This window comes from Meleagris gallopavo, chromosome 10 (genome assembly GCF_000146605.3).
Source record: "Meleagris gallopavo isolate NT-WF06-2002-E0010 breed Aviagen turkey brand Nicholas breeding stock chromosome 10, Turkey_5.1, whole genome shotgun sequence".
NCBI classification, from domain to species: Eukaryota; Metazoa; Chordata; class Aves; order Galliformes; family Phasianidae; genus Meleagris; species Meleagris gallopavo.
Window position 1 is genome coordinate 10,786,277 of NC_015020.2, and position 13,235 is coordinate 10,799,511.

At 45.7% G+C, this 13,235-nt stretch overlaps 1 long non-coding RNA gene across 1 annotated transcript; it reads left to right on the forward strand.

Annotated features, from left to right (window-relative positions):
• Positions 1-31: 31 nt before the first annotated feature.
• Positions 32-12,962, forward strand: LOC104912334. Its single transcript, XR_794602.3, has 4 exons — positions 32-5,797; positions 6,508-6,575; positions 7,509-7,604; positions 12,217-12,962. It is a non-coding gene; the product is annotated as an uncharacterized LOC104912334 (long non-coding RNA).
• Positions 12,963-13,235: the final 273 nt, after the last annotated feature.

Sequence of the window (13,235 nt, forward strand, 5' to 3'; positions counted from 1 at the left end):
CCCTTCTAGTCACGGAACCGGGCCGAACCAGCCCGTAAACCGTTGACAACATTGCACAGATTAGTTGTTGTAGTTAGCTGATACGTGTTTTATGACTCCTTTTGTAACTCTCCAAGAGAGGAAAGAGAGCACAAGAATGGAAGAACCAATATTTTTTTAAGCTGCTCTCAAATCCTTTGAGTTAAGAAGCAATCTTCTGTCTGCTTGATCAGAAAAGCTTCATTGTTGCTGCTATTTTTCTTTTTCAATTTTTTTTTTCCCCCTTAAAGGCAGCCTTAATGTTTCCAAGTTTTGATTACTGTGTCTTGTGGGGTTACTTCCAGGTCATGGAGCTCTAAAGAATATATGAACCGGATTGTGAAGGAAAGGAGGGAAGCTTAAATATTATTTTATAGTGTGTATGTATATATGTATATAATATTATATATAGTATATAATATATACTCTTATTTTCTAGCACTCAGAAGAGGAGGCATGTTACGTCATGGTTACAAAAGTGTAGTTTTAGGCATGACTAAGTGACTGAGGTTTAATGCAAAGGGGATGAGGTGAGTAAGAAGAGAGAGGAACTGGTATGCAAGGTGAGGGAAGTTACATGTGAATTTCTCAATTTTATTTGAAAGATGAGAAATAAAGACACAACAATTTGTTGCTGACTCATCTCTTCCAGCACATAACCAAAGCCCTGATACATGAGAAGTAGGACTGTGTGTTGTAGTGGACCTCCTGCCCTATCCTTGTTGGGCAGAGGGAGGGGACCTAAGAGATGGGGAGGAATGGAAACAAGTCTCAGCTCAGCATCACAGGCAAACCCCCTCCCTTCCTACCTTAATTCCCCACAGAGTGCGTGTGCTCTCCTGAACCATGTGCTGGGGGCATGCATTCCACTTGGCATCATTTGTGAGATTTATGTTAAGAGATTAAAAAAAAAAACAAAACAGAAAAAATATCTGAGAGGGAGATTTTTCCTTCTTAACTTAAACAGCCTACAAGACAGCTGTTCATGCTGCTATGATGGACGTGAGGTTCCCAAAGAACAGTGCAACGTGTTTATGGCTGTTGCAGTTCTCAGCTGTCAGAGGGTCAGCCAAAGAACTGGTATGAGCTGCACAATCTCAGCCAAGGCTCCCAAGGGCGTGCTGAAAGACTGACTTGCTGCTAATCTGTTTATCCCTGCTCCCTGCTGAGGTATCTGCAATGGAGAACGGGTATGCAAGAACTGGCTTCCATTAAAGTTCCTAAAGAGGAATTTAAATAATAGAAGATTAAGAATGCTTAAGCAACAAAAGAGGATGTGATTTCTCTAATTCGCTGCTTGGTTTCAAAAGGACAGTGCTGGGAGAAATTCAGGATATTTAGAGAATAAATCCCACTTCTGTCCTTAGCTTGGACAAGGGCAGGTTATCAGGCTAGTTCTCAAATAAGCCCAGGATGTTGTTGCAGCCTTTGTGATGATTCTTGCTTTGGCACTCTGAAGTCAGTCCTGCACGTCCTTGCTGCTGAGCAGCCCACCAGGTTGTGTGTGACTTTGCAAGTGTGTTTCTTTGCTGCTGCTGTGAGGAGCAGGAGGTAATTGTTGTGGCTTAGTGAGCTACTATCTGTTAGGTGAGCTCTTCAACCATTGCAAACATGAAAGCTGTCGAAGTTTTTTTGGGGGTAGGGCGTTGTTTCTGCCCCCTGCCCACAGCTGCACTTTCTTGTTTATCTGAGCTTACAAGAAATTGAGTCAGGCTCCTCTGTTGCCCTACTTACTCTTACAGCATGGGTGGGGAACAATCATTTTCAGGGTTTGCTTGAAACTCCCTACTCACATCCTGTAGAGACCCTGCTTGCTGCACTGGAGAAAGTGAGTCAGGAGAGGCTGTTGAAGGAGAAGAGAGGATGATAATTGCTTGATCCAGCTGGGACCACGTTAGGTATCATTAGGTCTGCTTGTGGAGCTTGTGTCTCCTCCTTCCCTGCTCTTGAAGCATTTATTATGTATTACATGCATTCCCTTCTGGACAGGGGAGAGCTTGTGGGCAAGACCTGGTATGATTCATCCAGCAGTAAATGTATCCATACAGTTACTGTATCCAGTGCTGTCCCAGTACCTGGCAAGATCATCTAGACAGTGATACAATAGAAATAACTGGTGCTGTGCACTGGACCTTGAGATGTGTGACTTGTGTTTTGATGCTAATGTAACTTGCTGGCCTGACTGTTCCTGGTTCCCAGGAAGCATGTATGATAGTAAAGATACGGTGATGGATGCCCAGTCTGAGACAGCCCCATCAAGTACCAGATTATGACCAGGACCTGGCATAGAGCCTGCCTAGGAGAACAAATAAAGCCATTCCACACAACTCCCACCTTTCTATTATGCTAGGAAACCTAATTAAAAACCTTTCTAAGTATACTTATTAAGTACTTTTTAAGTACTTATACGTATTAAGTATACTTTTTAAGTATAAGTAGCAGAACCATGAGTCTTTTAGGAGTTTTGTAATTTCCACTCTTCTAGCTTGTCTAACAAATTAGGAAATAGAAAGCATCAGAGAACCTGTAAAGGGGCTTGGAACCTTGTACCGATGGCCCCCAACAGCATTCACTCCTTCTGGTACCAGGCAGTTCATCAAAGGGTGCAGGCTGTATGAGGTGATGTGAGCTCCTGTCTCTGTGTGCTAGTCCTGCAGGACGCTAGCCTTTAAAGGTCTAGGTGCCATGTCAGCCGAAGTTATTCACGCCACCACCATCCTTAGACTTCATGGAGAGCTAAGTGGACAGAAATTCAGTGCTGCTTATGGGAGGGAGCTAGATGTGTTGGAGAGAAGGGTGGGATGGTGATGACTTGGCAGACCACAAGACTGCTGTGCTCAAGGCTGCTGTTTGTAACTGTTAGGTGTGAATGAAGAGCATACCCAAGAGCTGTACAACCACTGAATTCTGTGAAAAATCCTAAAGTGGGCACTTCGATAGCAGCAGTTTCATTTCTGTATTTCAGCTCACTGCCTGTAAACCACGTTTAGCATGTAACTTTATAGAACACTGTGAAGCAAAGCGTGCTAAGTTTTTCACAGTACTCATAGTGGAGTTACACCAAGCATCAAGAGACTAACGAAACTGGGCCAGTTGTGAGTCTTGCCCTCTACCCACCCATGGTCAGGGCAACTCAGCACACCTGGCTATTCAGGGGGAGAGAATAAGGTCATAGGAACAGAAGACATGGCTTAGAGAAAAGAAACCAACATTTATCTTAAATCATAGACTTCTAGTAACTTCAACTGTACAGCAAGTATTGCTGTACAGACTTTTGAGAAACTTGACACTTCTTTCTTGTGATCAAGTTGTCTCTTTTGCTATCTTGAGACTTTTCTAGTGATCTGCATCTTTTGCAAGATTGGTCCTGCTGCTAAACACTTTGTTTTTGCTCTTTAGGGGTATGAACACCTTTCACAGAACTGCTTGTTAGCAACCTTGCATAACTGGTTTCTCAGTTTGGTTTTTCTTTCACCCCTTTGACCCTTTTCATTCTTTAACTTCCTTGGGGGGAGGAGTGATTAGGGTGGAGGGAAAAAAAAAGCTACATTGACCCTGTAGCTCTGCTTTCTAAAAGTGCTATTTCCTGTGGTCTTTAAAAGCATGTTGAATAGATTCTCCTACAGTCTTCTTTTGCTGAGTCTAAGTAGGTAAATAGGAGCAGGTAGGCAGTGGAGCCCTGAGAGCTCAGAGCTGCTGAGTCAGTATGACAGCATCTGCTGGGAATCCCTCCTTCCCCACACCACTGAATAGGGTCATGGTCTCCTTTGACCCTATCAGCACTGCAAACATATCTCCATTACAGAGACAGCTTTCCCTCTCACTACTCTTGTGTGCTGAACAGGGATGGATACCTCTTTATGGAGAAGCAAGACTGAGCCACGATGAAAGTTTTGACTCCCACCTGGAATATGCTGTAGAAGGGGCACACTTTAAACCCACTAGATGTGTGAATAGTGGAAATTTAGACAAGAATTGGTACCTGCAGAGGGCTGACCCTGAGCAGCTCTCCAGTACTCACCTAGCTGCTCCACTGCAACAGACTCAGGGGAGAAAATAAATGGAAAAGCTTGAGGGCTAGGGAAAATTAACTTACTGCCTGTTAAAATGGATTGGATAGTGAAAAACAAAATAAACAACAGTTCTTCCCAATCTGTATTCCACTATGCCCCTTCCCTCATGTCTCTCCTACCTGGTGGGGTAGTGGGATGGCAGCTCCGGTCTGATACAGCTCCTTTCTTCTCTTCCTTTTTATTTATGCTTTCCCTCTGCAGCCCTTGGAAGGAGCCATGTAGGAACATCAGGACAAAGCTGCTCTCCCCAGGGGCTGCAGGAGAATCTCTGCTCAGTGGCGCCATTTTCTCTCACCTCAGTGCTGCAGAATGGGCGCCATTTTCTCTCCTCTCACCTCAGTGCTGTAAAGGGGCGCCATTTTCTCTCCTCTCACCTTAGCGCTGCAGAGCGGGCGCCATTTTCTCTCCTCTCACCTCAGTGCTGTAGAGCAGCACCATTTTCTCTCCTCTCACCTCAGCGCTTCAGGTGTTTCTGCCACTTTTTCCCTCAACCCTCACTGCCTGGCAGAGCATTTTGCACTTTCTTAAACACCTTTACCCAGAGCCCCACCAGCATACTGCTGGGCTCAGCTGCAGCCTTGGTGTTTCCTGAGGGGTCTGGAACCTTCTGGAACCCTATGGAAGCACCGACTATCCACAGCCCTCAGTGGGCATGGGCACCCAGCACCCTGCCTGAAATAAAACCTGCAGCTTGCAAGGTTTGGGAAGCAGTGTTAATAGGAGGGCAGTGCAGCCTCATAGAGTGCTTTAAGTCTGGGACCTGATGTAGAGTTGTGTGCTGAGGTAAAGCCCTGTGTCAGGCTGGGGAGAGCAGGCAGCAAATGGAAGGATCTGGAAATGATTGCTAATGCGAAGAAATGAAGTCTCACAGGTGCAGACTTGTGGGAAAGATGGCTGTGGTCAGGATATTAAAAATAAACAGTTCCAGTGGGAAGGATAGTGACCTGGAAGCAGGGGTACAGAGCTGGGGCTTGTGAGGTGGCCGTGTCTGCCTTAGGCAGCTGCCACCATACTGCAGCAGTCTGTTACAAATGAGATGCTCCTGTGAGCACTTGTGGCTGGAAAGGAAAGCCTAATAGAAACTAAAAAATGCATGCTTTTAGTAAGAGACCACTCAGAGCAAGGAGGGAGAATGAAACTGACGTAAGGTGTTTGCCTGCAGTGCTTCCCTTGGCCGCTCAGTCCTGTCAGCTGGAGCTTTGGGCTGGACCACTGGCAAACCGCTAGTGAGGCCTCCATCAGCCTCGAGGCTTGTCCTTGTGCCACAGGCTGGCACCAGCTCCTCCCTGGGACTCCTCTCCCTGCCATTGCCCTTTTCCCCATCCAGGCTCTGCACCTCCCTGAGGATGGGGCAGGTTTCTTCCTGCCCTTCTTTTAAAAGCAAATGATAAATGGTGAATGCACAAAGCTAAATGTAGCTAGTAAGTGCCTTGGCGGCAGATGCCTGCCTTCAGTCTCACCTCTGGGCTGGAAAATGTGAATTTATTGTCACAGTAATGCTGCTGAAAGTGTCCTGGTGGCAGATATGGGGGAAGAGTTTTGCAGGGCTATTGTGTTTACTGGCTAGCTGGGGAGAAGTCTGTTTGCCTGAAAGCTGGTCTGTCAACCTGAAAGAACCAACCCCAGCAAGAACAAATGTTCACCGCAGCTGTCTGTAGGGAATGTTTCTCCTGCGATGACCTTGGAAAACAGTGTAGAAGAAATGGGTACGTTACAAAATCTATTGTTTATTACAAAATTTGTATATTACTCTACCTATTATGTTTTACAGAAGATGAAGTCCCTGGTATGATGCTTTATGGAGATTTTAGGGGTGCTGTCTCTACAGAAGTTTAGCCTAACAGCAGAGAACAGGCAGTGGGCAGTAGATAAGGTCCATCCCTTCCAAGGACACAGGGCCTTCAGACTGCTTGCTCATGGAAAAGGGCAAGACAGAGCCCTCAAACATGGGGCAGCCAGCAAGTAATTCTCTGGGGTGTCTTATTTTCATACTCCAGGCTGGTGTCAAGCACCAAGGTATGATGACTGCCAACTGCATACTTGCTTGTGAGACATCCAAAGTGGTTTCAGCAGCTGCATGAGGCTGTAGACTGGGAATACAGCTATAGCCAAGAGGGATGTTTCTTCATGGAGACCTGCTAGAAAGTGCATTTCCCAGCTACCAAATAGAATCTTGCAGCCCCTTTTTGTGGCTTGATATCCCGGGAATGCTCTGATGTATCCTGAAACTGAGCTCTTATGCATTAGAAGACACAGGGGCTTCAGAGCTTGACTGTAGGTGTAAAAACGTGAAAGGACTGTTTACTTGTGCTTTAATTTTTGCTGGGCCTTTTTTGTCACAGCCAGTTTTCTCTGTGCAATTAGAAAGCTTTGTAGCTTGAAGTAATTGCTTTTTATTTTTATTTTTTTTCCCCAGATTAATGTACGCTTTTTTCCCAGGCAGTATTTTCCCATTTGGCCTCTGCTGACAACTATTATCTGTAGGTACGTTTTGTGTCCTGCGTTGTATTTCTCTTTGCTCTTTACTTCTGGTTACTTGTTTATTTATTTATTTATGATGCCTTTCCAGGTGATGTATGATTCTTGTTTTTATCCTGTTTGATGATTTGCATGTTGCTTGCCAGCATTTAGGGAGCCGTGATGCATGGTGGCATCATGGGCTGTGTGTTTGCACACCTCCATAGGTCACTGAATTTCTCTCGGCGATCTGTGACGACTCATATTTTTCTTGTGTTTTTTTTGTGTTTGGGGTTTTTTTCTTCATCTTTGTTAATGTTTGCATGAACTCAAGTCCAGGATGTACTTTATTTTAATTTATTTATTTATCTCCAAGGAAGATAAATAAATTAATTTATTTATTTATCTCCAAGGAAGATGCTCACGTGCGGTAAGACATTGGAATGAGTAGCTGACAATGGTAAGGATATGGAGAGAATAAGCTTGACTGGAGGGGCAATACTTGTGATAGGCAAAAAAAAAAAAAAAAAAAAAGCCTAAATGCTGGCAGGCAGCAGCCAATTGTTTATGTACGCATGTGGGTGAATGTCCAAAAGTAAACTAATTTCTACCCACCACTGTAGCTGATGCAACAGCTTTAAAGGTGTCTTCTCTCCATGCAGCTATATGCCCGGTTGAAGGAGAGTAAGTGATTGGAGGTGGATGAGGTGAATGCACAGTGGGGAACAGCTAGAATTTCATACATTGCACACCAACCCTCCTTGTGCTGGGGCAGTAAGCACATGCAAATATTTGCAAATGATGAAGAAAAGATAAAGCGAAGTTGCTAATGTTTTATGAGATGTTTATCCTATCCAGAGGTGGTTACGATCCATTGTTGCAGATAAAGAAAAGGCAGTATGTGAAAATACTTCATTTATCTCATAAGCAAGGTTTTAGCACCCTTCTCCTTTGCCACAGAGTTCTGTTTCGCCTGCACGAGGTAAGATCTGGATGCTGAGGAGTGAGAGCAGCACAGTGGCTGTATTTGCAAGACCTGGTGAAAAAGTGACTTAGGTGAGTAGGCAGGAGATGTGTTTGGAGGGCTGTGATGCATGGGGCTGTGGTAAGTTCTGGGGAGTGGGAAATGCCATGAACTCCTTGCCAGAAGGGTGAAGCTGCAGGAGGGGAAGGTGTGGGAGCTGACAACACAGCAGGGAGGAACTACTCAGAAGCCCTACAAGGTCAGCGTGAACGGTCAGAGATCTCAAGGAGGTGCTGTAATTCCTATGTATATGCAGGTGTGGGGGATGCACCGAAGGCTTCAGCCTGATGCAGTTGCCTTTGAGTTCTTAAGGGCATTAGAATCACAAAAATAATCTCCTTTGTCTCGGAGACCAGTATCTTGGGGACATGGCACTGCACTGACTTTTTGCAGTTTGTGGGTGAGGTTGTTGTTGCAGGGGCATTTTCAACTGAAGAGGAACAGAATGAGAGAAAGTTATGGCTGCACAAACACATTAACCCTGCAGTCAAGGAGAAAACAAGGATCCAAGGCCAGAGGTTTATGGGGGGGATTAGGTTTTGAGGGGACCTTGCCAGGGATCTCTATGCTGAATGAAGCTGAAGGTCTTCCAGATAAAGAATAACCTTCGGTGAGACAAGGACTGCTGAACATATCTCATTTGCAGGGAGGGCCACTCCAGCACAATCACACGTGCACCACTAACATTCAAGTTAAGCCAGTGTCCCTGTGTGCTGCCTGAACTACTTGGCCCTGCCTTTCAGTGCTTCCAAGAGAACTCATGATCTGCAGTGTTATCACCCTCATCTTCCAGGGCAGTGTAGCACTGTGGCTGGGTGGTATGATACTTCCAAAACAGCCCTAGAGGCAGCAAAAAGCAGACAGGTGATTCACATGTATTTGCATTCTGCAAATGACACTTCTGCTGGGACGGGTGAATCACAGGTGGCGGTGGTGGGAGCTTGGGGTGAGATAAAGCCCTTCTTTCCGTGTGTGGTGGAGCCTTTCCCAGCCTGAGTGTTCTAGCAGAATGGCCAATGCTGAGGACTTTCTGGAAACTCCTTCCTTCCTCCCTACTGTTCAGCACAGTGTCTACCTGATCCCACAGCAGTGCTCATTCCCTGCGACGAGGTAAATGCTGGGACAGCACTGAGGGTGTCTGGTGCTGCCACATAGCACCCGCATCCTGAGCCCCCCGTGTGCTGTTGTGCAGGCTGGTGTATTGCCTGCTCCAGATAAGACCACGTGCCTCCTGCATGGCTGTGGGCACCGCCTGCACTGCTTTCCCTGTGGGGTGGGAGGTGATGTTCAAACATTTCCATGATGCATGGTGGTGGCACGGGAAGGAAGTGCTGATGATCTAAGCTGTGTGGGGACCACCTTCTTCACTGGGATTTTGGTCTTGGGTGGGTCATGTGCCCCTGGGGACCTGAGCAGGGTTAGCACTACTGTCTGCCTGGCTGGCATGCTTGCTGTAGGACGCTCTTAATTTCAGAAGGCTTGCCCTGTGGATGGGAGGCAGAATTGGTGGCTTGTAGCTACAGAGTGAGACACGTTCTCTGCAGAACTTTCGTCTTCCTTTGGAGATTCCTGAGCTCAGGGAGACTCCCCTAGGAAGTGATACTAGCTCTGGGGACTGGGAACTATGGTATGGGATGACATAGGCCAGCAGCCTGCTCTGCTTCTGTTATTAGCCCTGCCTGAAGCAGGAGGTTGGTCAGGGGCCATCCAGAAAGCCTTTTCCACTTGTTTATCTTGTGGCTTAACACCAGGTCCTGGCTCAGCCCCAAACTACAATTGTCATTTCACTGTGTGGTGTCTGCATTCAAGAAAACACTCCTCCAGAAGATAAAGAAGAGAGGATGTGCAAGAGAGGCTGAGTAGCTCCTCCCCATTCCGTACACCTTTGGTGTGACAGTCATGTTCCACCCGTAAGTGCTTGTGGCAGGCCGTGCCCTGTTCTCTACCACCTAGGAGAGAGCATAATGATAGCAGTTGTGATAAACGGCTCAAAGCTTGTTAGAACAGCAGATATAAACAGAAAATATTTCCTCTTTATATCATGTAAACACAGCTACAGGAAACTGAGCTACCTTGGGCAGGAAGCAGAGGTTGCCAAGGACAGGGATAGGACAGCCAGCAGGGTTTTCAGTGCTTCTGGCAGTGATCTCCCACTGCTTCAAAATAGTATCACCATCTTAATTTTGAGATGGAGTCCCTGGATCCTCAAAGGGGTGAGGTTTAGCACAGATGTCAGGCCTGCAGCCTGGCACTTGGTCTGCTCTGCTGTGTGTCCTGCACCCTGCCATGAAGACTGGATGAACACTCTCAGGAAATGCTTTGTAGGGAAGGCTCAGAAGTCAGGACAGATTAAGACTGCTGCTTAGAAATATAGAGGTCTTTAATACTGTGGAAGAGAGGCTAAATGAGTACAATTTAAATCAACACTCTGCTTTTCACATGCAAATGTCAGATTTGGTGATATATGACTTCTGGATGGAGATACCATGCTGAAGTAGATTTTGGCTTAATTGATTGCTTAATGAATGTTAAATGAGAAGCTGAATTCAGAGTAATCTTAAAGTAAAATTCACAGGAGACTCCAAAGGAGATTAAAATCCAAAGAGGCATTTGACTGACTCCAAAGAACTTAAAGATGGCTATTGCCAGTACTGCATTATTGCTACTATTCACTAGCTAGACACAATAAGGCTACTTCCAGCTGTATCTCTGCAGAGCTTCAGACAAGTGAGCAAGGCTGTATTAAACATCTTTGGGACTGGAAGTCACCCAGTTCTTCTGAAGGTTTTTCAGATCAGTCTCTTGGGACCAATGTGGGCTGCAATACGAAATCTATCAAACAGAGTTTAGGTTGGTTCATTAAACAAAGAACTCAGAACTGATGTGAAAACAAATGCTCTGAATGCACAGAGGAGGCATCTCATGATACCTCCTCACTGGATGTGGCTTGCAGCCTTCTGTTGCTCTGCCTTTGGTAACCTAACAAACATCTCTGCCAAGAGATGGGTCACTTTTGCATTCACTGCTAAGCATGTAAAGAAATGTTCTCAACAAAGTCAGGAATTTGTTTAAGCTGTCATAGGCTTGGGAAAGACTGTATTTGGGTAAGCAAAGCCTGCTGTGAGGAAAGACACTAGAGGAAAAAACCAGCTCTCAGTAATAAGTTTATCACTGACTTCTGCCATGGTTTAGGGACCGCCTAACTAAGAATCTGAAAGTTTTCTGAGAACCTACGTGCTAATTTTGAATCTTTGGAAGAGTGGGAGATAGGAAATACACTGGTGACTAAAGAGCTAATTTTACACCCAAGAAAATAGCGGGAGACCACTGAACAAGGAAGAGCTGAACCCTTCTATGTAGTTTGAATAGTGCTCAGATGTTTTCTGCAGGCTTGGCTTGCACGTGCTTTCAATTTCAACCTGGGTCTGTAGTTCTAGAAGTTTGCTAAAGAGGCAGATCCTTTTAGATATCTTTTGCTATGTTTTCTTTGGAAGGCAGACTCCTTGTAGCTTACCTGCAGGATGGAGCAGGCAAGTCTTTGAGCTGTAACAAGCAAACAGAACAAAGAAGGCAATGCAGTGGGTGACTTTCATCCCTCCTACCTCTTAAGCTAGCTTCTGCTAGCTGACAGTGAGACTGGAACTTAAATTATGGTATTTAATGACTCTCAGAAGCAATTCAATTGCGGAGCATAACTACTGCCTTGGGAATAAGTACAGACAGTGCTCTGCCTAGCTGGTGGAAAACAGCCTCATCGACTTGAAAAACAGAACGCTTGGTTTGCACAGGGAGAATTGATTAACCTGCAGAATTGTAACTGGATGCGTTTTCACACCTGTGTGAAGGACAAGGTTCAGACAAAGGTTAATTGTCCTAATTATGCTAATTACTTAAACGGAGCAAAGGTGTGTGGCAGTTGGCTCAGTGGGGGTGCACTGGACAGGTGGTGGAGTTGTGTAATCTTCCACCCTCATGCTTTCAATGCTAGTTTTCTAGCATTTAGAATGTAATTGCTGACTTCAGTTTTGTGATAACTGATCTTTGAGAAAATTCCTCCAAAGGAAGAGCCTGGCTCTTAATAATCCATCTGTCAGTGGGCAGTGCCAGAGACTGGACAAAAGCTGGAGCCTCTGGTCTGACCCGGGAGCTGATGCGGTGCTGTGTGGAACAACGTATCTGAATTTTGGCACAGCTGGTGGCACAGAGGCTGGACAAATGCTAAAGGCAGCAAAATCATGGTCAATAGGGACCCACCTGGACTGGGGAGAGATTTATGCACCGTAGTTCTTAAAATCTTATCTGAGCTGCATATCTATGAATGTGGTGAGAGCTATTCCTCTGTGACATTTATTAATGTTCAGCTCTGTGCCATTGTTTACAAGCCTCCCAGTGCTTCCCCACAGCAGTGTGTGCTTCTGAAACCTCTGGGAATGCAGTCACAAAAACGTTCTTCTGTGGTCAGTGATCCAAATATGAATCCTGCCCATGTTTGTCACACAAGAAAATGCACTCAGAGCGGGGAGAGTAAAATTCTGCGAACCACCAACTGCAGAGAGATTAAGAAAAAAGTGTTTACTGGAAAGGAAACCACCTGTGAAATCAATCTTGATGATTGATTTCCCTTCCTGCTCCCCCTGCTGCCAGATGCATCGTGGTCCCAGTGAAGTGATTCCTTGGTTTCGTGGGGAGCTTCCTCATGGTATATGAACCTCATCTGAAGTGCTCCCAACTCTGCTGCTGTAAACTCAGTAGTACCAACTGAGATGTGCTGGACTGGAGAGGAGCAAGCTCTGGATGGAGCAGGCTGTGGGCAGTGCTGTGCAAGGTAAGGGAGAGAGGGATTTTGTAATCTTGTGGTGCGTAGGGGGCCCTGCTCCTGGTGAGGCTGGATGCTTGGCCTGGGGTGGGTTTGAGTCTAGGGGTGGCATTAGAGGGCGTTTCTGGCAGTTGATGTTTGAAAGGTTTTGAGTGATCTCCTTCACTGCAGTGCTTTCTCCAAGTTTTCATCCATGCTGAAGTGATTTACACCATTTCTGAGTTGTGGCTGTGCAACTGAAAGTTTTGTCTTGGAGTTGTTTTTCATGTGTAATTTGAACTTCTTCTAATGAAGCAGGAGAAAGACTATTTCCTAGTGAAATGGGTCTTTGATGGCTCATGCGTCTTGTTCCTGCCTGCTTCACCATGACCAATAACTATTTTGCTAATAGTTGCAGCACAAGTGATGTCTGGTTCTGGATTAGCCTCAAGCCTTAGGACCAGAGAAAGAAGCGATGGAGTGGGCATAGAGGATCACTTTTCTGGCTAAATTAACCTATGTGGCAGAAATGCTAAGTCACAGCCTGAAGCAGTGATTGTACACCTGGTGGGAAGGCAGGGCCAACCCAGGTGTGTGCAATGAACCTGAGTGACCAGAAGGGCTGGAGCCAGGATCCACCCCTTCCCAGACCTCATTTAAGGGTTGAGAGTGGAGGTGGAGGCATCTTGTGGGAGATCCCTGTGTGTTTGAGGCCTTCTAAAGGTAAGCAGATTTTTTTTTTTCCCTTTGCTTCTGCATCCATGGCTGCTGCACTCTAGGTCTTTGCTACTTGCTGCTATTGCTGCTGTTTCCATTCCAGCCTATGCTGTGTTACAACATTACAGGTTTTTTTTTTTTTTTTTTCCCC